Genomic DNA, 26,967 nt, shown 5'->3' on the forward strand with positions numbered 1-26,967 from the left:
AACCAAGATGCATCAAACGGACAAAGCAGGAAAATCCATTTTTTTCAAAAAAACAAACAAACCCCAGTGTCTGCTGCTTCTAATCCCTCCCTGTCTGCTGTCCTGTCCTTCTCTTATATCCTCTCAGCCCAACCAGAACAGCAGAAAGTCTCCTCTGAGTCTGGTTCTGCAGAACTCTTCCTGTTAGTAAAACACTTGGTTTTTTTTTCTTACCACCATTGCTGATGTTTGCTCACGTAGAATTCTTGGTTTCAAAAAAACAAAACTGGACCAAAGAAAAACCCTTGAAGAACTTCCAATCTGAGTTATATTTCAGTTCAAATCAGTTTTATTTTGACTGTGCCAATTACAACAGAAGCATCTCATGGTACTTCAGTATTCCAGTGATGGTCCCCTGATCCAGCTGCACTCCAGTCCAGGTCCAGATCCTCTCTGATCCAGCTGCACTCCAGTCCAGGTCCAGATCCTCTCTGATCCAGCTGCTCCTCAGTCCAGGTCCAGATCCTCTCTGATCCAGCTGCACTCCAGTCCAGGTCCAGATCCTCTCTGATCCAGCTGCACTCCAGTCCAGGTCCAGATCCTCTCTGATCCAGCTGCACTCCAGTCCAGGTCCAGATCCTCTCTGATCTAGTTGCCCCTCAGTCCAGGTCCAGTTCCTCTCTGATCCAGCTGCTCCTCAGTCCAGGTCCAGTTCCTCTCTGATCCAGCTGCTCCTCAGTCCAGGTCCAGATCCTCTCTGATCCAGTTGCCCCTCAGTCCAGGTCCAGTTCCTCTCTGATCCAGCTGCTCCTCAGTCCAGGTCCAGTTCCTCTCTGATCCAGCTGCTCCTCAGTCCAGGTCCAGATCCTCTCTGATCCAGTTGCCCCTCAGTCCAGGTCCAGTTCCTCTCTGATCCAGCTGCTCCTCAGTCCAGGTCCAGTTCCTCCCTGATCCAGCGTTCCGGGTTTTGGTTGCATTGTACCTAACAGCCATTTACCCCCGCGGTGGTGTTTGTCTGTCTGTTGCTATCTGTTCGTCTGCTCCGGGGAAAAGCGCTGCCCTGGAGCCTGTCGGAATACCTCCTGCGGTCATGGAAGTGTCGGGAGCCCCTTCCAGCCCCGGGAAGTGAGGCCCGCATGCCGCCGCTGCGCTCCCCGCCGCCCCGCACCGCTCTCCGGGATGTGACCGTGTGATGGCTGCGGTCCAGTGAAGTAGAGCACGTTGACTGGTGCGCCGTTCCATCCGCCGGTTTGGGAGCCTGTCTTCGTTGTTTTCCTGGCGGATTACCGGAGCCTATGGAGTGTACATGATCTGTGAGCGGACCGGGATTCCTAGCGGGGTGAGTGATCGTGCTGAAGCCGCCTCTCGTGGTGGGAAACGCGGGATCGCCTGCTAGCTGTCCCGGGGGTTAGCTCAGCAGGCTAGCTGTTGTCTTTGTCTTGGGAGACCGGGCAGCTAAGGGGCAGACGTCCATCATCGGACACGTCCCCGTCTGACCCGCTTGTTTGCGTTTTTCCTGCCTTGTGTGTAAATCCCCTGTCTCGTCCGCCGCTCTGGTGTTTCTGTTCTCTAATATGTGTCAGTCGAGCTGTAGCAGCGTTTGTGTGAGCCCAGCTCCACAGCCACTCTGCTCCATATTTAGGCTGTTTGCAGCGACGCTGAAGCACATCTTCAAGCTATTGTAGCATTTTAGAAAGGACAATATCAAACAATATGTCACCCAAAAGCACCATTTTATTGAAATATTGCTGTATTCGGAGGATCTGATGGTGTACATTTGCATGACAGCCAGTGTGTCAGTGGAGACTTCAAACAACCTGTCCGATAATGGAAAGGTCGACAGCGCCGCATCGCTAATTGTCCATCTCACGACAAACGGGACGCTGTGTTTGGACCTAGATTATCGATTTGAGCTATTTGTATCTGGCTTTGCGCATTTGATGCCACCGTTAAATTATCATCGGTGAAAGCGGCGATGAATGCTAAAGTTTAACGGAGATTACGGAATGCACAGCGGCTGAGTTTGTGCAGCCTGTGTCCGATAATGGAACTCGTTAGCCGTGTAGCGGGCCCAGGCGGGCCTTCTCGGTTGCCTGCACAGGTTTGTGCAGAATACCTGCGCTTTCACCGCACTTCTTCGGTCACGTTACTTTCGTCCTGTGCGCCCCGCACGGGTATTGCTGAGCTGAAGACGTTTTGAGGAGTTACCGACGTGCTCATCGGGTTCGTGTTAGCAAACAGCGAGCCTAGGCCGAGGCGGCGGTCACAGCGAGCTGGACGGTTAACGAGGCTAACAGTGTCAAAGTTAGCTCAGCAGCCTCCGCTTACAGCGAAAAACAAACAAAAAGGCGCATTAGAACGCACCAAGGCGCGGGGTAACAACCGTCATGACTTATGTGAACGTGCTTTTTGTAAATATCCTCACAAACTCAAGGAACGGTGGCATTTTTGAGCGTTTATTTCCCTCGTAATGTAGCTAAAAGATGTAGCTAGCTGCTAAAGCTAAAGCAGAATCCCACAATAAGCCTGGTTTGGAACAAGTCTCTGTCTCCCATCATACTCTGCTAAACAGACTGCATGTGATCACACTAAAGAACGTGTGTATGCCGTTGAGTTAGATTGCATAACGTTGGCAGGGGGCTGCAGGCCTGCAGCCGGCCAGTTTAAATGCCTTCAGAAGGCTCTGTCAAGGTGTGTTGAGGTGTGTTTCACCTCCAGCCTGGACACCATTCATGAGCCATTATTACACCTGCACGTGAACACCGGGGGGGCAGTTTGATTCATGGAGTTAATGTGGACTCAGAGGTCTTTCCATAAACACCAGGTGAATTCTCAATCCGTCAGGCAGGATTTAGGAGAGCTGCACCATATATTGTAGATTTCTCATTGTATCAGTGTCTGTAGGACTCATCGCTCCTGTGTCAGTCAGACGGAGGCCTGCTGAACCTCACTGTGTTCACAATGGATCGTATTTGACCTGGAAGTAAGTCAGAAGCACCAAACGCAAGGAAAACGACAAAGTCAACAAACACAGTCAACTTGGTTAAAACTGGCTCCAAAGAGAAAAAACTCACAGAGCTCATATCCCAGTCGCAGTAATGCACGTTTACTGAGTAGGACATCCTTTCTTCGTCCAGAGGGAACTTGGTTTTGCTCCGCTCACTAAAACACTGCAGTCCACATGGAATCAGTTACCGACAGTAAACATGTAGTACATGTTCTGCTCATTTGAACACCCTCTCATGTCATCCTGGTTGGATTTGACCCTGAGGCGGCTCAGTTTTGGCCTGAGGGGCCTCATGTTTTCACTCCCCGACTCTGAAGTCCTTCAGCCAGCTTCACAGCGTGTTTTTACTTCCTTTAAACAGCTTCAGGCTGCTGGTATTGACTATCTGCTGTTTTTCGGGTGTGTTAAATTAATCATGACTGACCGCTTAATTTTCCTGGTGACTATTTAATTAACCTGCTGACCGAGACAAAACTGAAATCATGACTAGTTGGGTGAAATGAAGGGAATTATGTCATTTTAATACTGTTGCACCGGCAGCTAGTTTGAAGGCGTAACCTGCTGTACTCTGGGCTCTGACAGTCTGTCTCATTTAGCTTCATGGCTTCATTTCATTGAAAACCAAAAGACTCTTGTGTCACATCAGCACCGCATCCACGTGAATCGTTGAACAAACACACCTTCGAGTCGTGTTGTCTTTGGGTTTGAAGGTCCAGGGAATCCTCAGTGTGTGTAGTGTGTGCTGAGGTTCAGTCACGTGGCGATCGCAGGAGCATCTCACATCAACGCAGGAGAATATGTGAACATGTGAAGGCACCAGATGGCAGCCCACACTTGGCACTGGGGAGAGAATGGGATCGTTGGTGGATCCGCAGCAGATGTTGGTTTCGTTCTGAACGCCACTTTGATTACTGGAAGTTAGATAATGATGATAATATAATAAAACGGTAAAAGAAAATTAGATTTCGGGGAGCAGCAGCTCTGTTTAGATGATGACAGTTCTCTGGATCCACTGATGACAGCCTTCCTCTCTTCATGTTCGAGCCAGAATATGAGCCACAGCTGTAACACAGTGACAGTTAAAGATGTTGAATCTGCCTCTGAATTCCCCAAATCCCAGAGATAAAGTGGATTGTGTCTAATCCTTCCCACTCTTATTAATTGCACATTGTGGCCACTGTGCAGAGAGTCATCAGTCCTTGAACTGTTTCTCAATGTTCAGCAATTTTCAAACTTGCCACAACACTCAGATGTGGCTGCTCAGTTTATTTATCGTGGTAATATGCAGGCCGGGCTGCTGTGAGCTGACTACAGTTTTAGTCAAATCGCTTCATCTTTCGTATTTGTCATCCTGCCGTTGAGTTTGCAGAGCCTTGAAACTTGCTTCATCCGCTCCATCGGTCTTTTGCTGTATTTACAGTGTAATGCTGTAGTAGTTCCCACAGTGAGCTGAGCGTGGCTCCAGCTGCCGGTCTGGATGGATTACCAGGCCCTCTCAGTCCTGGAGGTCAGCACCATGCGGTCTCACTCTTCTTCCTCCATGGACGTGGTGGAACCTTCATCCCTCCACTGAGTCCAGCGGGCTGCATGTTCTGCTGATGTGATCGTCTGTAGTCACTGTCAGCCGCTGTGGTTCATTTCCCCACTAACTCACACGTCTCCACCGTACATGTCGGTGTTTCTGACCAATCAGACGAGGCCCTGCCGCCTGTCGCGATGTGTGAGTGTGTGTAGGGAGCTTACAGGAAGAGAGGCTGGAATGAAGCTAAACTGACATTAGCCCATGAGTCACAGTGCTGTTTGGTAAATGCTGGACTCAGATGTGCTGCTCCTTCCTCACTTCATTTATTTATTTTTTTATTTATTTATTTATTTCAAGCATACTTGAAGGGATCAGTGTTGAAAGCTTTGATGGCTCAGGATTCTTGGTGCTATTAGAGGATCAAGAGCAGGATTTTCTGGGTGGCGTTCATTGAGTCACTCCAGTTCATGTGGAAAATGTTCTGCGCTCACGTTATTTTTTTCATGTTGTTCAGTCGCACCCTCAGAATGAAGGAACATACCGGCAGAAAGACCGAGCCGTGTCCTGGACCGCCACGTCCAGCCTCTGGACCCCGATATTGTCGCATATCACAGTGACTCTGATCAGGAATCATTCATCCTCACTGAGTATTGATACGGTGATCGGCTCTTCTGTGCACTGTGGAAATCAGGAAGGCTTGCAGCTCCTCCACACATGAAACCCCTCATTTGTCCAGAGAAACATGTGAAGAAGACCTTTAAGGTCGGACTCTTTCAGCTGCCCTGCTGCTTCCACACGCGCTGATGTTGATGCTGATTGTGTTTTTGCTGAAGCAGATTTCAGAACACTTTTTGGACGAAGGTGTGTGAATCGAACACTGAGGGCTCAACACACACTACCTCCACCTGCCATCACACCTGTCCGTGGGCGGGATTTATCAGATGGCAGCTGAACAGGTGAAGTGTCAGAAGGAGAAAGACACGGCGTCTCCGAACCTGCAGCTCTTCGTGGTCAACATCCACCGAAAATGATCCAATGAAGGAGGAAGAGGCGTGGCTTGTGTATCGATGAGGTTCTGTTATTGGAACGTCCAGCGGCAGGTCATCGTTACGTCTCTACTGGTGAAGGCAGCAGCAGATGGAGGCTGCTGAAGCAGGGAGAGAGCTGAAACCTGCAGGACACCGGGGTCTGCGACCCCCGACCTGTCAGCCCACACACACACACACACACACACACACACACACACACACACACACACACACTCTCTCTCAGAGGGTTCGGTGCTTCAGAGTTCCAACATGAGACGTGGATCAATCCCAGCAGTGAAAGGGAAAAGGAGAATCGATCCGGGTCTCTGTCACTTCCAGCAGCGTTCATATCAGCATGTTCATATGTGAAGACTGAACCAAGGAATTATTTTCATCTGCTTTCAGAATTCCACAATATTACCAGTTAAAGACGAGTTTGAATGATTCTGTCATTACTCTCTCATCATCCATCCTCATGCTTTCTTAAAATACAGCTCACACTGGTTTATATTACACTGCAAAACAACACAATACAAAAAGAACCATTTTAATTACTGTTATAAGCTAATATATCTGAGAGGTGGCTGAAGTAGTTTTCAACCCGGCTTCTAAACATAAACATAGAATGAAGTATTCAAAGTTTTTTTGGGTGGAAAAAAAAAATTCTTTTGAACTAAAATACTGATTTACAATTTGCTAAATAAAAAAATCCAATACTTTTGTGAGTGGATTTCTTTTCCCACCCATATAATATAATCAGAAGTTGTGTCATTATTGCATTACGAGGAAACGCATCGCTAGTCCAGCCGTATACCGGGATTTCTGAGGGACACTGATCTGAAGGAAGCGTGTCCCAGCAGGATAACCCTAACCTTCCTGCAGCCGTCAGCCAGAGACGGCGTGAACGCCAAACTGTTGGAGTGGTAAAGCACGCCGTCAGGAGCGGACCAGTCAATCCAGCATGACACATCTGGACACTTGGTACGGGTTAGTGTGGGATACTTGACCAGATCACTTCATTAATGACAGTGTTTTTGTGCTTTTTCGCTCAGACAGCAGAGGCGGTGGTGCCAGGTTCTAGATTTACCCCAGATCCAGAGCTTGTGGAACAGCGTGTCAGTAGGGTAGAGTTTAACCCTGCTGACGCTGAGCTGGCCAGCAGGTCTCCACGGCTCATGATGACTCGGTGATAATGCAGCGATAGATACATCTGTGTAGTTTGAAAATGTGCTCACTGATTTCCAATAAGGACTGAGTGGGTCAGATTCAATACTTTTACTACCTAATTCACACTCGGCATGTAAACTCAGGTTTCCACTTGAGTTTTCAAGCATCTTCTAGTTTCACCATTTCCCTTCTGCTGCTGCTCCTGTCTCGTGCTCAGTCAGCCTTTGTTTTAAGGAGAGTTTCACACCGTTAACACAGCTGTGATAGAGTAGGTTCCACATGTTCAGGTCCAGAAAAGTACGATTCCTCCAGAAAAACATTGGCCACAAGATAAGGCTCAGAGCAAATCCTTCACTTGAATTCCGCCAAGAGACGGAAACGACTGGAAACCCTGTGGAGCAGTGGGGCTGATCGGAGGCTGTCCCGCTGGCACACCAGAGAACAGCCCTGGGTCTACAGTCCAGAGCAGACTAGAGGAAACTGTCCTTTCTTTTCACTTTGAGGTTGTTTTTGTACATTTGTGAAAATGTGTGTGATTTCAGTAGAAATCCAGGGGAGAAGCCGACTGGGAGATCCACTGGCGTAAAGTCTAGTGTTCAGCTGCAGCTTCACCGCAGCACGCAGCCGTCAGGCCAGAGCTGGCGTTTTCCCGCCATGTTGTAAATCATGTCCTGACAGCCTGTCGATAGGAAGGATGAGGGTTCAGCCTGGACAGGATGTGTCCAGCCGCAGGATGCTTGCTCGCGTTGACTCTGCCTTTCCACACAGTGGGTTTGGGTGATTGGTCTTGCGATGCAGTGACGTTCGGACATCAGTGACGTGGCTCTCGCTGCTTCCTACCAAGCCACTGGTTCTCAGGGGGTGCCGGATTGGAACCCGCTAAGCAGTGGAACTAGCACTGAACCAGAACCCGGTGGTTCTGGGTGGAAAATGGGAATAGAGGCTGCAGAGTGCTCTCAGTGACCGGCAGAGTTCAGAGGTCATGCCACTACTTTCTCTTAAATGAAGCAGCTGAGAGTGTGAGAGAGCCTCAGACTAATCCACTCAGTCACTTTTACACAAACCGATTAGGACTCGGTGTGCCGGTTTGAGCGCTGGAGACTCGCCACTGTTCCTGTTTGCTGCTTTTAACCACCCACACAGCACATCCCCCCAGTCAGCTCATCCATTATTCATCTCCGTCTTTCACCTGCTGGTTGTGTGGTGGTGGTGTCTGTCACTGTTTCTGTCCATTCCTGATCTCCATGGGAGCACATGTAGCCAACCAGACAACGCCCCACTGCCCAAGGCGACGCCCACTAAGCAGGTTGAGTGTATGGGGTCACAAATTGAGTGTAGCTCACTTAGCAGGCGCCATCATGGTGGAGGAAACAGACAAAGTGTAAACGCTCGTGGTGAACCTGTAAAGTTTCAGACGCCCACTGTGTCTCACCACAATGGCCGCCTCGGGCCGTACGACAGGAATACGTATCGAGAGTTATTGATGATAAAGACCAGACAAACCATGCACCACTCAAGAACAAACATCTGCAGGTTAAAGTTGGCTCCCCTTCAGTCCAGCAGCACTGTGGTTTGTTTCCTCAGGTTGTGCTCCTGGAGGAGCCGCTAGCCGTTAGCCGCTAGCTGCTAGTGCTGACGCACCAAATGCACAGTAACCTTTCCCCATCATTAATTCATGAATCACTCATCAATCAGTTATTCATTAATTCATTCTAGGGGTGTAACGATAACCGATTTTGGATCGTTATCTTTTTGTAACATAAAAGATCCGAGTGGATCGGACCACGGCACCGAGATCGGTTCAGATGCATTAAGAACGGTCCGATGGCCCGGATTTATGCCTACGCATCGGTTTTTTAAATTCAAGTACATGTTGTGCCCAAACACTGCCTCCGGCGCAAAACGGCGTCTCACGTCGCCGCCATGTTACTGCTTTATCTCTGATCTGAAAAGAGCCTGGTTGTGACTTTGGAACCTGAACGCCTCACAGCTGAGCGACCGTCACCTGCTGCATCCAAGAGCAACACGATGGTCACTGAACAACAAGATGAAGATAAAACAAGCAGAACAGCAAACAGCCACGCTAAACCCAGAAATTAAACCCACCAGAACAACGTTTCCCTCGTTCTCTCCAAGCCGCCGCTACGCCGCTCAGACACTTCCTCTCAGAACTGAACTGTCCGTCAACAACACCTTTCCCGTTCTGTCTCGAGTTTAAATCTTCTCTCCACCGTCTCAGAAGTTGAGATGCGTCACGTCGACTGATGCTGAAGCATGAAACAATCGTTCAAATCCAGCTAGTTCGTCAGTGGCTAACAGCTAAGCTAACCTCTCACTACAACGTTTCGCAGCAGGACGCTTTTACGAAGTGTCCCTGAACGCAGCACAGTGCTGCACAGCGCCGCAGGTTGTTCACTGAATCAGAGGGTTTCAGGTGTTTCACAGGTAATGAAGGTGGTTTAGGAGGAGCTGGATCCTGACCCCCGATGCACACTGGATGCGGTCCGGCTCCAGAACGGCTCCGGTCCGGACACCGCAGCTAATCCGTAGTCATTAAAATCAATGCTGTGATGCACACTGGCCGCGGTCCGGCTGCGGTCCGGCTCCGGAGCCTCTGCCGAGCTCTTTCCGCAAAGTCACTTGTTTTTGCCTTAATATTCTATTTTTTTACTTCTTCTGGTAGAATATAGAACAAACAACGTGATGTAGTCATTATACGCATTAGAAGAATGAACAGTTTTGCATTTCGTCACTGCTGAGAAGCCAAATGACTCCAAAATGGCTCAAAACAGCTCTGTGACCGGAGCAACTCCGTGTTGACAGATTGGGCGGGTTTATTCCAAATCAGGCGTCTTTTTTGAACACGTTGGACGGGTTGATGAAATGATTATGTGTTTATGACGTGTTTTTATCATACAGATACGGTTTTCACGTGCATTTTCATCCGAGACGGCGGTTTGGGCTGCTTTCTATTGAGTTAAACGGGTTTCAAATTGTCTACGGGGGATAACGACAGATCTGGCAACCTCCTCCGGCTTGACTGCGGAGACGCCGCAGGCGGTGTGAATCACAGTGCCGCGGTGTACCGAGCCGGAGCCGGGCCGGAGCCGGACCGGAGCCGGACCGGAGCCGGGCCGCATCCAGTGTGCATGAGGGGTGAATCAGATTCTTAAAATCATCTGGTCGGCCAGATATGATTGTTCGCGGGCCACTTTTTATTTATATTTATCATTATTTAATTTATTTATATTTATATATTATTTTTATTTATTTATATAAATTATATTTATTTTATTTTGTAATGTATTTTTTAATCTATTTTTTTATACCTTAGTTTTTTTCATTGGGATTGTATTTTAAGTACAGGCAGAGTTTGAAGTTGTTGAAATTACTGCAGTTGTTGAAGTCTGTTTTGGTTTATTCTGAATACAAAAAAATAAAAGCTGACTTCAAAAGTTGAATTTCTGTTTTTCTCTCTTAGTTACAGAGGGCCTGAGAGTTACATTAAATTCTCAGTTTGTATCGGATCGAATCGAATCGCTAAATATTTTTTATGAACCGCCCTTGAATCAGCAGCAGAGCCGCGGTGGATCTGTTAGTATTGAGAGAAAACACACACTGTCCGCCGTTCGTCTCAATATGTGATCCCGGTTCGCCGCTCCGTCTGGCCGCCGGTCCTCCTGTAACTTGTCCCGGTTCCGCTCTGATCCAGACTGAACAGAGTCAGGAGCTTCGACACACACTGGATCTGAGAGCTGCGCTCCGGCCGGCGAGGAGCTACACGGAGGGAGAAGGGCTTCACGCCACCCGGGGCGTCTGGCTGTGGGTGGAGTCATTTAAAGCCTCCAGAGCTTCTTCAGAGCTGAAACATCGTCCTGCTGCTGAATTCCTGGAACCTTGAAGGACAGTCTCCTGCCTCTCCTGCCTCTCCTCACTTCCTCTTCATTGGCACATGCTCTCTGTTGTGGTTTGAGGGGGGCGGGGCTTGGTGACGAAGCGTGCTCAGGTCTGTGTTTGTGATTGGTTGTGAGAAAGTAGAGTTAGGCTTCATGATAGGCTGTCATGAAAAGCAGTTTTTTCTGTCAAAATGCATCATAAACTCCATAATCAGGACTTTAGAAATACAGTAACGTCCTGCATGGCTTCTGTTGTCCTGAGGAGTCAGTGGAGCTGCGACAGACGGCTCCTCCCTTTTGGGAAACACAGCCAATTTCCAGGTTCCTTGCTTACCGATCTCCTAGATTAAAAGAAATATATTTGTAGCACCAAATGCATAATGTTCATTTGATTCAAATAACTGCAGAACTTGTGGTTTGTGATTGCTCGCGCCAGGCTGTCCGAGCTCCAAGACCACACCGGTCCAGTCTGCTTACTGTGAGGAACCTCCAGAGCGGCGCGGCCGACTCGCGGCGCGGCCGACTCGCGGCGCGGCCGACTCGCGGCGCGGCAGACTCGCGGCGCGGCCGACTCGCGGCGCGGCCGACTCGCGGCGCGGCCGACTCGCGGCGCGGCCGACTCGCGGCGCCCACTGCATTAATCCTGAACCAACTTCCCAAAATGCACAATTCAGAAGATTAAAACTGGACCCAGAGATCAGCAGGCAGCGTCTTTCAGCTTTCACCCTCTTTGCAGGGAAATACTGGGATCATATATTTTGTGCTCAATCAGGAAACATCTGCTCATCTTCAGAGAGTTTATGGCTCAAGTGGGTCCTCCTTCAGTCCCAGCTGCTCTTAGATCTTCAGTTTCATTTCTTTAACCCCAAAATGCCAACATTGATGTATCAGTTACTGTCTGGGCCCGTTTGGGTTGAAGCTGTCTTCAAGTGTTAGAATGTGCTGCATCAGTGACAGTACCTTCACACAATACTGTGTGTGTGTGTGTGTGTCTGTGTCTGTGTGTGTGTCCGGGCCTCTGAAGTCTTGATATTAGCAGCAGGATTAGCGCTGCCCCCCTCCCGTCCGGCCATCTGGCCCCTCAGCCTCTCAGGTGCTCACTGAGCCGCCGCCGCTCCTCTGATTGGCTGCTCTGCTCCACTTCCAGCGTTCAGTAACATTCCTGCAACGTCGGGCCAAAGGTCAAGCCTGCTTGGTGTGAAGTACAGCCTTCCAAACACACATCCCTCTCTCTCATGAACTCAGAAAATAGATGAGCGTTTGAGTGTCGGGACTGAAACATTCAGCCGTGTGTCGTCCTCAACGCTCCAGCTTCTGTTTTCAAAACCGAATTTTTGTTTTCTTTGCAAACATGGTTAAACGTCTAGAACACACAGAGTGACAGCCTGCTCAGGAAAAACCAAACGGAACTGGCCATCACAAAGCATTCATGGTTAGCCAGTTATCTTTGTGAAAATCAAGATCTTAAATAACATTGAAATTCATTAAATTTGTGTCAGACATTTTCTTCAGTTTTCAAGAAAAATATTTAATGTGTAATAGAAGTGATTGGATATTTCTAAGCTGTGATTCACCAGACATGTACATCCATGTGAAACTGTGGAGATGAATGTTTCAGGCCGTGACAGTTTTCATAAAAAAAAGCCTTTGTTTTCATCTTTTCCCCCTCTTTTGTTTCATCTGCGCTGTTGAGTGTTTGTTCAGAGCTGAGTGTGAGGAGACGCTGCCGACGGCTCTGACCTCCCTCCTCTTATCGCAGTAGTTTTTCATGCTGTCTTTGGCTGATCAGACGGGTTCGATGTGTTCATGTAGCTGGTAGCCATTCTTCAGCGGCATGTTTTGCAGGTCACTTGTCTGATTGGTGATTTTTTTTTTTTTTTTTTTTACCCAAAGCCAAACAGAACTGTAGTTCCCTGTTTTGAACAGCTGTCCATCTTTGGGTTCGTGTGGGGAGCCATGGCTTTAATCACACTTTTCAACAGCTCTCTGGTGGAGTTTGAGGCTCTTGTGCATGAAGGTTTGACCTCACATCCTGTCTTCAGGGAACTCGAAGTCTTCAGGACTTGGCAGGGTCGTTGGGACGAGTTAACCAGGAGCCAGTGGACTCAGACTTGCGTGTTTCACCGCTGCACCAGCGGATGGACTCACTGCTGCCACTGAAGAGACACTGCTACAGCGGTCCTTTGGTTTATCTTGCAGACAGGTTCTTTGCTTTTGCCTTTATAGCATGATACATGTAGCAGAAGGCTCGGCACAAAAACCGCTTTTACAAACTGTTGTTTTTTTTTTGTTAATCTGAATTTTTGTGTACTTTGGGAGAACAGCACCTGAAAATCACGTAAGAAATGTGAATATCTGAGTGTGCAGCTGCACGTGCAGAACTTTGACTTTACTTCAGTTTTCTGCAGAACAAACTGCTGCCTGACAGTTTGAGTGACATGAGACCAACCTGAGATTTTTAATTGGCTTCTCTTACTAACCCGCATCGATCAGCAAGCCAAGCGTCCCCTCCCAGGGTGTGCTGTCTCGTCTTTGTGTGTGTTTTGGCTGAAAGGGAAGACGCACTGATTCCAGCAGTGGAAATCCCAGTCAGGCCTAATTGAATCAGCTGCTGCTGGGATCAAAGCTCCTCTGTCAGATGGATTTCACGGCGGTTCTGTTCATATGCTCCCTCGCCGTCCCGCTGACAGACGAGCATGCTCGCTGCTGGGTGGAAACGGGCTTTCCTCGGGCGCGGGAACACTTTGGGTGAGCGGCGGCGGACCCAGGAAGGCGAGAACTGAGAGAGGACTGTGAAGCAAAGGTTATCTGACCAGATCGAGCAGAAGACGCTTCTGAGAAGTGACGTGTTTGACAAACCTTCCTTTAGTGGAGCGTGTCTGGACGGCGTAAAGTTGTATTGTGACCTGAGTAGTTGACATAAACCAACTGTCACTCACTCAGTCCCAAAGCATTGTGGGTGATCACCACGTGTTAGTGCAGGTCCTCGTCCTCGGTGTCGGTCACGCTGAACGGGCTGCAGCTGTCAGGGAGGTTCCAGTAGACTGACCCTCACCAGCCTCGGATTTGACAAGTCGACGTATTCCAGCGCTAGCCGCCAGCCCAGACGGCGCCCGCGCTCCCACCTGGAGCGCCTCGCCATCCTGCTTCACAGCTGCTCGGATGACAGAAAGAACCTTCTGAAAGGCCTCGTGAATTTGGTCATTTTTAAAATCAAATGAGCTGTTCTCGGTGGATTTCTGTCTGTTCATTCAGGAGTCAGTGAAAACGGCGCTTTTTGAAAACTGCCTCCAGGACTCAAGGTGTCAGCACAGTGTGTCCAATCAAAAGTCTTCCATTAACTCCCAGAGGCCTTTGCCAGCGTCGGCACACTGCAGTGGCGATGGTGCTGCGTTCTCCTGTCAGACTGGGCGGATGGGAGCCGACAGTGAGCATTTCCAGTAGATGTGATGATCAGATCTCAGTCATAGTGCTAGTAGCCTGCATCAGAGTGATAGAATGAAGGCTTCTGTGTGAAAACCGGCTGCCTCTCTGAGAGAATCATCAGTGGTGTCGCACAAACCTCAGAGGCTGGGAGGAAACGATCATTTCACAGCTTGACGCCTCCTGGAAGCGGAACTCATGAGGAAAACGGTCTGGAGGCTTTAAACGGCACACGGTGAGGCGTTCAGAGCCGCCTGGTGCTCAGAGTGCTTCTGGAAGCAGCAGTTTGGTTTCTTCGTTTCTTTTAAAGAACGCTTCGTCTCGTTTTTCAACCTACTTTGGACATTTGGAGAAGGAGTCTTCATTATTTTAACTCATAGTAAAATATTAACAGCGATGGTGAAAGTCTTTTGCTTTTGAGTGGCGGCCTGGAGGTTCGAGGAGCCGGGGGTTCACAGGTTCGAGTCCCGCTGTGGGTCCCTGAGCAGAGACCCCGGACAGTGCTGTGATCCTGGAGATGAGGGGAGCAACAGCTCTGGACCTGGGGTTTGGGTTCAGTTGGTGTTTTGTGTGTAAAGAGAAGGCGTTCTCCTGGAGATGTGGCAGCAGACCGTCCCGGGTCGGCACGTCTGCAGGTATTTCACTGAGGACTGCTGCGTCCCTGCTTGAAACAGGACTGGTTGAATTTCCCCAAGGGGAAAGTCTGATTATCTGATTAAGCTGTAGGTAATTTCAGAGCGCTGTAACTCCCACACTAATTTGTGACTGAGAAGCGATCATCTCTGAGCTCCCTCCCTGAAGCTCAGCGCCCTCTGCAGTTCATCAGTGTTTGAGACATGAGCTCCAGGTGGAGTCGTGTGGCAGAGCGTGCGTTGAGCTGGAGGTCTCTGCTCGTCGCTCGGCTCTGAAGATGAGCTCTGTGTTGCCTTGAGCCGCCGTGCTAGCGAGCTGTCACACACACTGACAGATGTGCACCGAAGACTCATGACCAAGTTGACCTATTAGTCATTTTTGTGGTGCCAAAAATAAAATCTCTCTCCAAGTCGTTGTCTGTGTTCATCAGTCCAGAAACAACATGACAAGACCTCCGTGCTGCTGCTGTCCTGAGGACAAAACCCCGTCAAACAGAGCACTGCTCCAGTGGTCCCCCGCAGGAGGCCGGGGGACGTCCACAGGACGTCTCGGGCTCTGTCTGCAGGTCAAGCAGGTCAAACTGTTGTGACTTTTAGCCATTCTGCCTCGGCTGGTTTCCAGTTTTCTGTAGTTTTTTTGTCGTTTCAGAAAGAGTCAAAGAGCTGACCGTGCAGACTCCTTTCTGCACAGCGTGCAGCAGACGTGGTGAGCTCCCGCTCGGTCGGCTCGCCAGTGTGAACTGCAAGTCCGGAGAATCCGCTGTGCAGATGAAGTGAGATTTCCAGGTGATTTAGTGAGAGCTTCAGGGGTCCACACGTCGCTCCAGAGACCCTCCACCTCTGCTGGCAGGTGTGTGTTTGGGCTATGAGTGGAAACCCATTGAGGCACAGGGAGAACATGCAGACCCCAGCAGAAAGGCCCCTCCGGCAAGTTGTGGGCTCATTTCTTTCACAGATTGTTTGGGTAACAGACAGCCGCTGTCTGAAGTGCAGAAAGAAGCGGTTTGAGACACCGTTGGATGCGCATTTCGTCCCGACCATAAATCCTCCTTCAAATCAGCAGCAGTGTGGCGAGGAGTCAGGCTGGAGGCCGTTAGCATTCACGTCTGCTCCCATGACTCCACTCACAGCGCCGTATTGTCAGGCGAGGTGAGCGGGTCACGCCGCTCCATTCATGTGATAAGTGGCTTAAAGCGGGCCGCGGTTCAGGACGCACGGCGTCCCTCCCGTCGCCCGCGGCCGAGCGCCGGCAGCACGACGCCTCGCAGCGATCCGCAGTAAATCCTCATCAGTACGACTTCACGGCACAAGTTATGAGGCTCGGCTGCATGCTTCACTGGAAAGGCACAGATCTGCTCTGTGATGGCGGCCGCGGACGCCTGTAGGACGCTGTCAGACATACCGGCTGCAGACGCCGGCGGTCAGGGTGAGGACTGCTGCTGATCAGCAGTGGCAGCGACTGCGCGCCACGAAATAACTATCAGACTGACTTTGTGCTGTCGACAGTGAAACAACACTGACTCTGTATGATCCATCGAGGTAGAATAAGTGAGAAATCTACTATAAAGACAGTTAAAATCATCCCCATGTTTCCTGTCACTGGAGAAACATTCCTTTGAAGCAAACAGTGTAGATGCTACAGTGGCTGGAAAATGAATTCAGCTGAAAAGTTTGATACACACACACACACACACACACACACACACACACAGAGCACTGTGAATACATTATTTTTCACTGGTAGGGCTCTCCCACCACTGATCTGCTGATTTCACTCTCCATTTCCACAATGAACCGATGAGCATCAGTTAAAGTCGTAGCTTCCTGTCCTGTCAGGGAGGGATTCTTGATTCTTTCGTGGCAGCGGCCGCTCTCACGTGGAGCAGAGCTAACCTGGACTTTGTTCTGTGCGCAGGTGGCGATGTGGGGAGCCGGGAGGAGTCGTGGGGTCCGGCCCTGAGGAGGCGTCCTGCGGCGGGGAGGAGCACGGCCCTCCTGTGGCCCTCCTGTGGCGCTCCGGGACGCTCCTACTAAGATGTCCCTCAGCAGCGGCCCTGCAGGCGGGAAAGGTGTGGACTCCAACGCGGTGGACACGTACGACAGCGGTGATGAGTGGGATATCGGTGTTGGCAATCTGATCATCGACCTGGACGCCGACCTAGAGAAGGACAAACTCGAGATGTCAAGCAGTAAGGAGGGAGGGGGGATGGCCGCCCCCCCCAGCGCCGTGGCTGCTTTACCCGACAATATCAAGTTCGTTAGTCCTGTGGCCGCCACGCAGGGCAAAGAGAGCAAATCCAAATCCAAGAGGAGTAAAAACTCTAAGGAGAGTGTCAAGGCGCTGGTCTCAGATGGAACTAAAAAGGAGGTTCAGTGTCGGGCCCCTGTGGACCTGCCCCCGCAGAACCCCAACTCCACCCCCACCAAGGGGACGGACAAGTCCAGTAAACCTTCCCGGATACTCCCTCCTGTGAAAAAGGACAAAGACGGGCTTTCTGGGAAATCAAAAAAAGATAAGATAGAGGCTGTGGCCCCCGGAGCAGTGAACACCGAGAAGGAGCCGGGGGCCACGGGCCTGCCTCTGGGGGCCCCTCGCAGCGGCCCCTTCGAGGGCCAGCAGAACCCGGAGCTAGCCTCCATGGAGCAGCTGGGGAATATGGCGCTGGACTCGGCGGCCATGGGCCAGGCCGTCACCATGGCGACGGAGCAGGAGGAGGTGGAGAGCTCCGACTGCCGGAACCTGAAGAAGGTGGTCAGCGGGGAAAAGGTAGGTGGCGAACCCGCGGACGCCACACGACACGCATCACTTCTCCTCTATGGCAACCGTTTTTATTTTCATCTGTATTGCAAGTGTGTGATGTTCCTGGTATCAACATGTTCTGTATCGCTAAACACTGACTGGCCGGAATGTTTCCGTGGACCGTACCATTCCTCTTCTGCTTCTCAACATATATAAGCACCCCTGCTGTGCAAGATGGCCGTCCGCTACGTAAAGATGAGGGGCATAAAACATGTCAAAAAACCTTCACGAAACTGTAAAAACTGGCTCCAGTCACAGCCACCTCCAGGTGTTTGGAGTTTGGGGTAAACGGCAAGCCCTGTTAGAGAGACCAGCTGTCAGTGGTCCATCCAGCCGGAGGTCCTCTCCTCTCCCCAACGCCACTCAGACTGATCCGGTTAGCTGGACAAGCTTCAGTTTGCTGTAAGAAGTCTGCTGCTGTGAATGCAGACCCACAAGGAGAATGCTGACTGGATTCTTGAGATCCTTGACTTATTGACCATTATTGAACAGTGGATTGCATAAGCTGTGTTGAGACCGAACAGACCCTGCTGACTTCCTGAAGCATGGGTCGAATGTCAAGCCATCACCCAGGCTGAGGCAGCTGGTGACACATTAACCAGTCCCTGTGCTGAGAGGGAAGGTGTACAGAGGTTGTCAGGTAATGGGCTCGCTGGGCGCCATCGCTGGGCGCCATCGCTGGGCGCCATCGCTGGGCGCCATCGCTGGGCGCCATCGCTGGTCTTTACCACGCAGAGCGGATGAGACCTGAGGAGGAGCCAGAGGTGTGTGTCTCTGGGTGTGTATGTCGAGGCCCAGGTTGCAGTTCATTCTGGGCCGGTCCAGGAAGGATTGGACAGGTTGTAGTTCAGCCTTGAATGGAATCTCTAAGGGAACTGGGATTGTGGCCCAACCAGATTACAGTCAGTCCGAATGGCCTGTCTGCTGGCTCAGACTGGAGTCCTCGTGTTATAATCTGTCTTATTTTCATTTGAGGGTTAATTACATTTAGAAAAATTTAATTGACAGTAATTTCTTTGAATCTTGGAATGAAATATTTTGATTATAACTGTAATCAACTGGATCAAATCAGGGTCAAAATCATTATAAAATATAACTCTTACAATGAAAGAAATGCTGAATCAAATCAGAGCAGAAATCCATACATTGCAAATATTATGCACAGGGAAAGTGGTCCACCCCCCAAAAAAGAGAGCAATATGAATGTTTTCAATATAGATTAGAACACAATTCATCAACAAGTAGAACCTGGAGGAGTTCCCCTCCAGTGTCCTGGCAGCCCGGGTCGGTCACATGACTCTGGGTGGAGCGCTGCAGTCCTGCTGGCTACAGCAGCTCCCCCGGCCCGGCACTGGGAGGCAGAGGTGGCAGACCTGGACCCGGTCTGCTCATTTACACCTAATCACTGAGATCTTCACTCTGTAAACCGTCGATGGTTCTAGCGTTGTATGTAAAAATTATGCAAACATGTCCAATTAGCACCAAATTAAAACAACACATCCTATAATTCATAGATTATAGCGCTGGGATTCCAGTTTGGGCCAGCAGAGGAGCATCTGGAATATAGTGGACTCTCTCCAGGATTCTAATCTGGGCCAGGTTGACCCTGGATTCCGGTCAGACTCCATGTGGGACCAGATTGGACCGTGGGCCGCTGATGCATCGTGCCAGCAGCTCCAGGAGCGTTCAGGTCAGGAGAGAGCCATGAGGAAAAGGTGTGAAACACTTTTCTCCTCACGACAAACCTCTGGGCGAGGTGAAGGCCGTGTTTACAAACTCTGGTTCCACCAGAACTGTCTGTCATGACCTGGATCAGGGGTGAGGAGCCTGATCCACATCGAGGGGCCCGCTGTTAGGAACTCAAAGCAAGGATCCAGAAACGGCGTCTAGAACCACCAGGTGTCTGAGCCTCGTGGGCGCTGCCGGTCGGACTCACCTGGGCCCCCTCTCCCGTGCTGGGTGCCAGGTACCGGGTGCCGGATGCCGGCTGGCAGTGACCATGATCTCAGCTGGTTTCTCAGTTCTGTGTCGGTGGGTTTTGAGCAGGAAGCGAGTTCTCAGCGGTGTGTTGGCCCAGACAGAGGTGTGTTCGATTCCCGCAGGGGGAGCTTGTGGAGGCCGGAAGCAGAGACCTCACAGCTTGATGTTAAGGGGCGACCGCCGACAGTGGTCCTCTCCCAGTCGGAGCGTTGTTGGTTCAATTCCCCATCTCAAATGGTCCTTAAGCAAGGCACTGAACTTCTTCCTGCAGTCTATCAAACCTTGGGAGCATGCTGGCCGGACTCGGCCTTCACACTGCACACGGATGGACCAGACTGAGTCCAGCTTGCTGACTGTCTCCCTCAGCTGGCCGTTGTGATAAACTGTTCACAGCAGCTTGAGCATTTCCTCATTAGGGGTGTCGGCGTCTACACAGGTGAACAGGTGAACCAATAACGGATCAATAACTGTCAACATGCCAATTGTCCTACTCACCAGTATATACAGTATATTTTCAGGGTGATGATGTTTCCTGAAAGCTTCCGGTAGTGACATGAGCTCACTGAGCGCTTAACGTTCCCTCTACTGCCGTGATCCACAGGGGACGGATGGAGCAGACAAACCCGCAGCCAGCGTCTCGTCACTTCAGGGCCACTCAGATTCGCCACGGCGGCTGACAGCAAGCGGAGCGCTGTGGCAGTGGAAGCAGTGCAGGGTGGAGGCTGTGTCAGGCTGAGCTGGTTTACAGCAGCAGAGACCAGCTGCCATGGAAACACCCAGCGAGCTGGAGGGATGGACGCTGCTGCCATCGGCGCTAGCTTGCTAGCTACGAGAGGTCCACAGGCTAGCATGAGGGATTTAATGGAAGAAATGTGACGAAACACGTAGTCAACATAACTACTGGAATGGCTTTGATTTAACTCTTTGAGGTATTTGAATGGAGACGGAGCCCTCTAGTGGTTATTTAGCGCAACTGTGATAGAAAAGCGTTATAAATGTCTGCCTTGTAACCGGATACACGGCGGTTAGAAGTCCCGGTTAGTCGTGGAGAAAACCTGGTAAACGTTTCATACCTCTAGTCCAGACAGGAAGTCCTCCTTCGGATCAGACTCGGCCGTAATCCCACGCAGAAAAACGGCGAGCTGGCTGTGTTTGTGACGTCTGCTGTCTCATTACGGGCCACACAATAACACACTCAGTCTAACTGTAACCTCCAAACAACCCACGTGAAGATGGTGTGAGGTGCTGCTTTTTGATGTTGACAAAAGTCACATGACCAGCCCAACAGCAGGAAGTGTATGTCAGTCGTCGGTGTGTGTGGACACGCCATCCTGTGTATCTGTCGATGGCGTGACGGTGACCGTGTCCTCTGCTCCTCCCCCCAGATGGAGTCTCCGGTCTCCACCCCCGCCCCTCCCCCCCTCCACCTCCTCGGCCCCGTGGTCAACAGCGGCGACATCTCGTCCCCCTGCGAGCAGATCATGGTCCGCACGCGCTCGGTGGCGGTCAACACGGCCGACGCCGCGCTGGCCACCGAGCCGGAGTGCCTGGGGCCCTGCGAGCCAGGCACCAGCGTCAACCTGGAGGGCATCGTGTGGCAGGAGACCGAGGACGGTGAGAGCAGTGGGCGCACACACACAACACACACGCAACACACCAGGGGTTTGAACACAAGGCGCAGAGGAGAGGGTCTGAAAAGACAAGCCAGCTGATGCGTGTCTTAGTCGATCAAGTCTCCCCGAAATAAGACCATATTTCAAATGATTATTAGAATATATCAAAGCCTTGGAAAAATACCATTGTTTACTTCTGTACAGCTTTTTGAGTTAAAAGTATTGGTTTTAAGGATCGGTGCATCAGCCTGCTGCAGCCTCTGCAGGGCCGGCAGATCCGTCAGTCTTCTTCCTGCACCGCAGTGCATGCTGGGTAGGTAATGATGTAGGTAAAGTTGAATTTTGTTGAATTCATAGAGATGAGATGCAGGGAGCAGAGCTCCAACGCTTTGAGGAACTTTAACAGTCATGAAACCACAACCAGGTCCGATTCAGCGGCCGCCCAGTTGATCTCTCACCTCAGACCGTACCAGTACCACATTCTGGACCAGTACCAGTACCGGTACTAGACTAGTCTGTGGACCAGTCTTCTTTCCTGCGCTTGTCTCCGTCAGTTTTGTTGTGGTGCTTCTTTGAGCCCTGGTTGGGCGTGTTGACACACCGTCCTGCTGGTTCATGGAGGAACTACGGTGAAAACCCGTCCGGGCCGCGAGAGCGTGTGGAACCGCTGCTCCAGTGGGGCTGAAATGATGCCCTCCTGTGTCTCTGTAGGGATGCTGGTGGTGAACGTCACCTGGAGGAACAAGACGTACGTGGGAACCCTGCTGGACTGTACCAGACACGACTGGGCTCCGCCAAGGTAGATGCAGTCGCCACACACTCATCTGGGGTGTTTCAGGCGCCCAGTGTTCTCTGATCAGGGAAGATCCGAGGACAGGGGTGTGAACCCGCCCAGAAGCCTGGAGTGTCTCGGAGCTCTTTCCATGTCTGCCGCCTGTGTGTGTTCCGAGGTCGGCGTCTCTGAGTGCGTTTGTGTCTCCAGGTTCTGCGAGTCTCCCACCAGCGACGTGGAGATGCGGAGCGGCCGCGGCCGGGGGAAGAGGATGCGTCCGAGCGGCAACACGCCGCTGAACGACAACAGCAACTCCTCCGACAGCAAGGGCGGCAGCAGCAGCAAGACGCGAGGCGCCGCCGCCAACAGCAAGGGGCGGCGGGGCAGCCAGACGGCCGGCTACGCCGAGGACGCCAAGGCCAGCCCGTCCTCGGCCAAGAGGAAGACCAAGCCCGCCTCCGACATGGAGCCCACCTCCAGCTCCGAGGACACCAAGGCCTCCAAACGCATGAGAACAAACTCCACGGGCGCCGGCGCCCCCGGTCCCGGGGGCAAGGCGGACCCCCTCCCCCCTCCGCAGCTGGACCGGACCTGCCCCTCCCCCGTGCTCATCGACTGCCCCCACCCCAACTGCAACAAGAAGTACAAGCATATCAACGGCCTCAAGTACCACCAGGCCCGCGCCCACAACGACCAGGACGTGCGCCTGGACCAGGACGGGGACAGCGAGTACGGGGACGAGCCCGCCCTGCACCTCGACCCCAACTCCTGCAACGGCGCCGCCATCTCCCCGGCCCGCTCCGCCACGCCCAAGGGCCGCGGCTTCGACGCCCCCTCCCCCTCGTCCGGCAAGGCGGCGTCGAAGGGAAAGAAGAAGGCGGCGGAGGCCGACCCCGAGGTGACGGACGGCGGCGAGGAGGGGGCGTGTCTGACCGACGAGGCCAGCAACGACGGGATGGACGACAGGAAGGCCAAGAAGCCGGGGGGCGGGGCCAAATCTGACAAGCCGGCCCAGAAAGGCATGAAGCCGGCCCGCACCGGGACCCACGCCGCGCCGGGGGTCCCCTCGCCGTACTCCCTGCAGGCGTCCTCCCCCGCGCTGGGCTCAGTGGTGCAGTCCGTCCCCAAGAGCCCCCAGCTGAAGAGCGTCCAGTCCAAACCGCCGCCGCCGTCCGACCCCGCCTCCAGCCCCACCCTGGCCAAGGACAAGAAGAAGAAAGACAAGAAGAAGAGGGAAGGCGGGAAGGAGGCGGACAGTCCCAAGGCCGTGGCCAAGGGGGGGCGGCCGGAGGAGGGGAAGAGCCCCTACTCCGAGGCGTCCGACGCTCTGCTCAACGGCTCCACGGAAGCCCACCAGAGCCGGCTGGCCAGCATCAAAGCGGAGGCGGACAAGGTGTACAGCTTCTCGGACAACGCGCCCAGCCCGTCCATCGGCGTGGCCAGCAGGATGGAGGCCGGCCCCCCACCACCTCACCCAGAACGGCGCCGACAACACCTCCGTCAAGACCGGCAGCCCCGCCTACTCCGACATCTCCGACGCCGGGGAGGACGGCGAGGGCAAGGCGGAGGGGGTGAAGGTCAAGACGGAGCCCGACCAGGGCCCCCGGGAAGGGGCCAAGAAGGCCCTGTTCCCCCCCCAGGCCCCCAGCAAGGAGTCGCCCTACTACCCCAACTACGACTCCTACTACTCCCCCAGCTTCCCCAACCCCAGCCCCGGCGTGGCCCCCGCGGCGCTGCCCCACCTGGAGGGGGCGCCGCTGAAGGTGAAGAAGGAGGAGGAGCTGGAGGTGGGCGAGGAGGGCAAGGTGAAGGCGGAGCCTCAGGAGGAGAGGAAGGCGGAGCCCGGCCCCCAGCAGCCGTCCGTCATCCAGCAGCGCTCCAACATGTACGCCCAGCCGCTCTACTACAACCAGTACTACGTGCCCCCCCCCTACTCCTACTCCCCCGACCAGGCCTACCACGCCCACCTGCTGGCCTCCAGCCCCGCCTACCGCCAGCAGTGCGAGGAGCGGCAGCGGCAGGCCGACAAGAAGGCCGAGGCCAAGGAGCGGGACTGCGGGGGCAAGGAGGACTGGAAGCAGAAGGCGTCGGTGCCCCCCACCCTGTCCCGGGCCCCCAGCCTCACAGACCTGGGGGCCAAAGGAGGCCCCGCCCCCGCCAAGCCCAAAGACCCCCCGCCGGCCTCCGAGCAGACCAAGTCGGTCATCATGGCCAAGAGCGAGGACGCCAAGGCCCCGCCCGGCCCGCAGCCCGAGGGCCTGAAGATCAAGCTGAGTGAAGCCGGGCATCATGGGAAGGAGGAGGGGAAGCTGGGGGTGGAGCCAGGCCGGCCGGCAGGCGTCGACCCCGCCATGTGGTACCGGCAGGTACGTGTTTACCCTGTAGGGAGAACAGAGTAGAAGTTTTACTTTGAAAATCTGCATTTAAATTTCCATTTGTCTGCATTGACTTTTATTTTGAAAAATCCTTCACTTCTGTACTTCTTTCCCCTACACTGTTGATCGATCGGTCCCTGATCATCAGAACTCACTCATACAGCTCCGACCCTTCCTTCCCTGTCCAGCAGGAGGCGGACTCGCGCCTGTGGCCCTACGTCTACCCCAGCAAATACCCAGAAGCCCCCAAGCTGCAGGAGGAGGAGCGGTGGAAGGACGAGCGGGAGCGGGACAAGAAAGGCAAGGAGGAGCGGCCGCGGCCGAAGGACGAGGCCAAGGAGGGGCCGGAGGGCCGCCTGCAGCAGCCGCCGCCGCCCGACGAGCACCGGGGGCCGGCGAAGGAGGCGCGCCCCCCCCCACATGCAGTTCTCGTCCTCGCTGGGCCAGCACCAGGGCTACATGCCCTACATGCACGGGCCCTACGCCTACAGCCAGGGCTACGAGCCGGGACACCCGGGCTACCGGGGCATGCCGTCCGTCATGATGCAGAACTACCCAGGTAGGGTCCGGGGGGGCCGGGGGGGGGCTGAGGGAAGCTGCGGCCGGCTGACGTGTTGGACCGTCTCTCCTCAGGCTCGTACCTCCCGCCCGGCTACTCCTTCTCCCCGTACGGCGGGAAGGTTCCCCCGGGGGAGGACGGCGAGAAGCCGTCCCGGTCCAGCCCCACCGTCAAGCCCCCCGGCGAGGCCAAGGCCCTGGACCTGCTGCAGCAGCACGCCAGCCAGTACAAGAGCAAGTCGCCGTCCGTCCAGGACGGCAAGCCGCCGCACGAGCGGGACCGAGACCGGGACCGGGACCGGGAGAGAGAGCGGGACCGGGAGAGGGACCGGGACGGCGACCGGCCGCGGTCCTCCCCCTCCCAGCGCATCCTGTCGTCTCACCACCACCTGGGCTACCCCCTGCTGTCGGGACAGTACGACCTGTCCTACGCCTCAGGTCAGTCTGCCGCCGCCGTCCTGCCGCCTCGGTGCCGGTGGAGAAGGTGCAGCACTAACCCCCCGGTCCCCCCGTCCCCCCCTGTCCCCCCAGGTCTCTCCTCCTCTGCCATCGTAGCCAGTCAGCAGGCGTCCTCTCCGTCCATGTACCCGCCCGCACGGAGGTGAGACAGGTACGGAATCGAACCGTCCTCTGGGTGGTTCCTGAGTCCAGACTCAGCTGAGAAGCGGTCAGACACACACACTGTCCTCATGATGCTTTTTCTTACTTCTGAACCTGTTTTTGTAGCTGATTATAAGTTTTTTCTCTTTTTAAGCTTTTATTTATTTTATTTTTTTTTTTTGACAGTTTAGACATTCTGGCTGTTTTAGCCGTTTAACCTCTTTTTAAACAGTTTTACTGCTTTTTTCCAACCATATTTGATTTTTTTTAAGAAATTCTCAACATGTCAGGATTCTTAAGCCGTTCCATCATTATTTTCCTCGTTTATTGTACCTTTAGCTGTTTTGCCTTTTCTGAGTCCGTCGACCCCGGAGAGGTGACGGGTTTGAACAGTTCGTCACTCTGCCCCTAGTGGCCGAGGGAGGAGATGCGAGCCGTGCTCCATGTTGTTGTGATGTCTCGGTGGTGTCTGTCTGTCTCTGCCGGCTCGTCCAATCACGTGTGGTCTGTCTGTCCCGCAGGCACACCTGACCCCCTGACCTCCACGTCTCGGTCATGTGACTGGATCACATGAGGAAGCTTCTGTGTCAAACATCAGTTCAATGGTGTTGTGTGTGTTTGATGCCTGGCTGCGGGGCGCCGTGAGGCCCGGGCGGCGGCGGCGGCGGCGGCGGGGAAGCTCCGTGACGGTTGATACTGCTGCTGCTGAGCCGGGGGGGTCCTGTGCTTTTTTTGCGACCCCCCCTCAGACTGAAGGCCACACTGACCTCTGAGACGAGCAGCACCGTCACCTCCGCCCGGACGTGTCCCAGCTCCACGCAGACTCAAAGGAACACTGTGGACGGAGGGGGGGCGGACGGACGCAGCAGGCTCCTCCTCCTCACTCTGTAGCTGTAATGTACTCTGTGTGCGTGCGTGTGTGTGTGTGTGTGTGTAAATACTGTACAAATGAATTATTTTAAAGAGCCTGTTGGATGATGTTGGATTTCCTACTCTTCTTTTGTCTGGTAGCCTCTGCCTCTGTTTTTTACTGTTGTTGAGCAGATATTAAACCTGTAGCTGGTGAACAGCTCCAGCTCCGACTCTTCTTTCATTCTCTCTACACCAGAGGAACGGTTCAAGCAGATCACACACTCCTTCATTCCCACACCAGTGTTTCCCTGCAGTCACACTCTTTCTTCTTATCCCTGATGATTGGCTGATCAGAAGCGTTTGATCTCTAAAACATGCCAGTTTCTACCAGCAGGGGCCGCTAGAGGCAGCCTGAACCACAGGTGAGTCCAGCAGCAGCAGAGCAGCCAGTTTCCTTCAGGAGGTTATTTCAGCTTTTGTAGACTTTACAGAGTGTTTCAGTAATGAAACGTTTCCGGATCACTCTGCTCTGCCGGGCGGGGATGTTTATTGGGTTTTGTTTTTTTACTTTTTTAACCCATTGAGCAGAAACTGAACAGATTAAGGGACTGACTCTCCGGGCTGCGGCGGTGCTGTGTGGCCACACGGGGGCGCTGTCACACTGCAGATGTCTGGCCGGCCGGTCTCCGGATCGGTTCTCTGCAGACCGGAGCCGCAGCAGCAGCTGGACAGGCGGGTGGAGTTGAAGCTCCGCCTGCTTTTA

The 26,967-nt window shown here is 53.0% G+C and overlaps 1 pseudogene; it reads left to right on the plus strand.

Annotated features, from left to right (window-relative positions):
* The first annotated feature begins 926 nt into the window (after positions 1-926).
* On the plus strand, positions 927-26,421 carry LOC115392046 (zinc finger protein 609-like; annotated as a pseudogene).
* Positions 26,422-26,967: the final 546 nt, after the last annotated feature.

This window comes from Salarias fasciatus, chromosome 7, assembly GCF_902148845.1.
Source record: "Salarias fasciatus chromosome 7, fSalaFa1.1, whole genome shotgun sequence".
Classification (NCBI taxonomy): domain Eukaryota; kingdom Metazoa; phylum Chordata; class Actinopteri; order Blenniiformes; family Blenniidae; genus Salarias; species Salarias fasciatus.